The 3,616-nt window shown below is 49.3% G+C and overlaps 1 long non-coding RNA gene across 1 annotated transcript; it reads left to right on the forward strand.

Annotated features, from left to right (window-relative positions):
* Positions 1 to 708: 708 nt before the first annotated feature.
* On the forward strand, positions 709 to 3,388 carry LOC147353817 (uncharacterized). The gene is made up of 2 exons (XR_015145961.1): positions 709 to 1,492; positions 1,788 to 3,388. It is a non-coding gene; the product is annotated as an uncharacterized LOC147353817 (long non-coding RNA).
* Positions 3,389 to 3,616: the final 228 nt, after the last annotated feature.

Below are 3,616 nucleotides of genomic sequence, written 5' to 3' on the forward strand. Positions count from 1 at the left end.
AAGTCCAATACTTTGGCCACCTGATGGGAAGAACTGACTCACTGGTAAAGACCTTGATGCTGGGAAAGATGGAAGATGGGAGAAGAAGGGGATAACAGAGGATGAGATGGTTGGATGGCATCACCAACTCAATGGTCATGAGTTTGAGCAAGCTCCAGGAGTTGGTGATGGACAGGGAAGCCTGGCATGCTGCAGTCCATGGGGTCGCAAAGAGTCAGACACGACAGCAACTAAACCAAACTGATTGAATCTCTCGACTCCGGCTTTCCTGGTGGTAAAGAACCCACCTGCCAGTGCAGGAGACTTAAGAGACTCAGGTTCGATCCCTGGGTCAGGAAGATCCTCTGAAGAAGAGCATAGCAACCCACTCTAGTATTCTTGCCTGTAGAATCCCATGGACAGAGAAGCCTGGTGGGCTACAGTCCATGGGGTCACAGAGAGTCGGAAACGGCTGAAGCAACTTGGCACGGCACAACCCCTTTCCTCTCGTCTATGGGTTAAACTCAAGCCCTCCTGCTAGACCTTCATCCTTGCTGTTAGCCTCCAACCCTCCCGCTGTGATCCGACCTTGTCCTTGCTCTGTAGGAAGACTCGCTCTTGCAGAAGGACTGGGACTGCATCTCCCACCTGTTCCCCAGGACCCGGGATCTGAAGCACCTCCAGGTGAATTGGGAGAGTCAGGCCCACCTGCCCTCACCTGGCCCCGCCTTACCCTCTAGCTCTAGCTCTGCGGGTGGCCTCTCACCTCCTTTATCTCATCTGTACTTCCTCCCCTCCTCTGGTCTTTCCTCATCTGTCCTGCGCCCCTGTCCCTCTTCAAATGCTCCCCTGACCCTGTCCCTGTTCCTCCTAGGGGTCCACTTTCCTGTCTCCCTCACCTGTCCCTCTCACCTGCCCTCTTACCTATTTCCTTCTCATTTCTCCTTTCCTCTCCCAGCTCTGTGCCCAACCTGTGCCCCTTGCCCTGCACCCCCATCACCATCGACTCTCAACACTGACTCCCTCTTCCCCTCACCACTGACTCCCACCTCAGTCCCTCTCCATCCCCGCCTCTTCAGACCTCTGTGACCCCTCCCATGGGTCACTTTTCATTTGTCCCTATTTCAGTTTTTCACCTGTCTCTTCCCCTGTCTCTTCCCCTGTCGTTCTGCCTCACCTGTATCCCCTTCAACAGTCTCCTTCCATGTGTCCCCTCTACTCACTCCCGTGTAAGCTGTCCCATCACCTGTCCCCATCGTGTGTCTCATATCACCTGCCCTCCTCCCCTGGATTCCCTGTCTCCACTTCACTGAGCGTTCTTGCCTACCCTTCCTCACCATTCCACCTCAGCTGTTTTCTCTCACCTCTCAGGTGTGGGAGTGCCCCATACCTTAGGGGCAAGGCTGGTCCTGACCCTGAAGGGTCCTGGGGGCCGTGATTACCTCATCCCTGGACCACACCCTGGGGCAGCCCCTTCTGACGACACTCCAACCACTGCGAGCTCCAGGCCTGTGTGAGTGCTCGGGGCACCTGGGCTGGGTCTGTGGGTTCTGGGAAGATGGGACCTCATCCTCTGTCCCAAGTCCTGTCTCACACACCACCCTTTTCTGTGCTCGGGTCTGGGCTCAGCCCACAGCAGGCTGCAGGCCCCAGGGCCTCTTCCAGCACTGGCTGCCACAGCTCCAGGAGGCCCCAGAGAAGAGTGACCCTGGAAAAGGATGAATGTGTGGGCCCTGGGTAAGGTGGAGGCTTATGCCTGGGTAATGGGAAACTGGGCATCAGCGGGAAACTTCTCCTCTCTCCCACAGGAGTCTCAAGACAGCCTCAAGGCCTGCCCCATTCAACCTCTTCCACCTTCTCACTTGGGATGTGAATTGTGTCACCAGAAGAGACATGTGCATCTGAGAACCAGGACCTACTCTCAGCCCATCTGAGACCCCAGACCTTCTTTATGCATTAACCCCAGTCCTGCCTGAAGATATTTCTTCTCATCCCCTTTTTAAAAAATATGTATTTATTTGGCTGCACTGGTCTTAGCTTCAGCACATAGGATCTTCCATCTTCACTGCAGCATGCAGGGCCTTTAGTTATAGCATCCACACTCTCAGTTATGGCATTTGAACTCCTAGTTGTGGCATGTGGGATCTAGTTCCCTGACCAGGGATCGAACCTGGGCCCCCTGCATTGGGAGTGCAGAGGCTTAGCTACTAGAACACCAGGGAAGTCCCTCACCCCTTATTTATAGAGCTGCAGAAATAAACTGTAAGGAGTTGGAGCCTTCTGCAATAAGTGAATCCTTGAGTGTGTGTGTGTGTGTGTGTGTTACTGTGGGTGTGTGACTGAGTATGGATGTCTGTGTGGTGCAAGCAGAATTCATTACAGGGTGCATATACTTGTGTGTGCCTGCCTTCTGTGACTGTGTGTATATGCGTCCAAGCGAGTATCTGCCCAAACCGGAGTCTGAAGACGCATAACAGTGTATTCATGCCCACATGTGTGTAAGTGCATGTGTATTTGTGCACATGTTTATAAGTCTTTCCCTGTCTGTGTGAAATGTGTATCTCTGTTTTGCATGTGTACCTAGGACAAATAGAAATCTATATCAGGGTTCTTTATCCTATAATAGGTGTCAGAAACCCAACTCAAAAGGGTAGAACAGAAATGAATGTATTATCACACATAATAAAAAGTGAGTTGGCAGGGCAGTTCTAGGACTCATTCATTCATTCACTTAATAATGTCACTGGGAAACCAGATTCTTTCCATCTCTGTTGACCGACTCTTACTCTGGCTACCTCATGATCTCAAAATGGCAGCCATGGCTCCAGCTTTCATACAAACAATATCCTCCAAGTTATAACAAACACCCTAAACATAATAGAGTGAAATAACAAATATCTTATTATGCTCACAGATCCTGTGGACTATGAAATCAGAGAAGGTCCAGTGTGGACCACCTGCCTCTGCAGTGGAAGGGCCATGAAATAAACTAATTTATGTAAATAATTGAAAACAATTGGCAGAGGTTAAGCCCCATACCTGCATTTATTGCTGTTATTTTTTTAATTTTAGGATTTTTTCTTCCCCAGCAGAAAGAAATTTCTTCCATTTGTTCCTTTCCTTCCTGCTTAGTTCATTCATATGAGGATGAAAGACTTGAAGCTGTGGTGGCCATTTTGTGACCATAAGGCAGCAAGCCTAGATTGTGAAACTGTTCTTCTAAGGAAGTTGGAACAAAGGAGTAGGAAAATGGGTCATGAGATAAGAAAACGTCTTGAGTCATGTTAATTAGGTTTTGTTTCTTGCAGCCTAATGTATCCTCAAAAGTCCATCTCTGTATGCCCAGCCAAAACCCAGAAAAAGTGACCAATTATTATTTGACAATAAAAATTTGAATGATGTAAGACAAGTCTGAGTTCAGACATGAGTGGTATAATTGAAATAAGATTGCAAACCTCTGCTTGGAGATGCCAAGGCTTAAAAAAGAATTTTTGAACTGGATATATTTTGGTCTTGCCTGCCCAGAATCCCTGTCTCCTGGTAAAGCTTCTCAATTTTCCTTTGGGGCATGAGCCCCCTTCCTCACTCCCTCATTGGTTGGACACATGACTCAGGTTTGCCCAATCACAGCACTCCA

Source organism: Bos grunniens, chromosome 18, assembly GCF_055505025.1.
Source record: "Bos grunniens cultivar Pamir isolate PY7600 chromosome 18, Bosgru_T2T1.0, whole genome shotgun sequence".
Classification (NCBI taxonomy): Eukaryota; Metazoa; Chordata; class Mammalia; order Artiodactyla; family Bovidae; genus Bos; species Bos grunniens.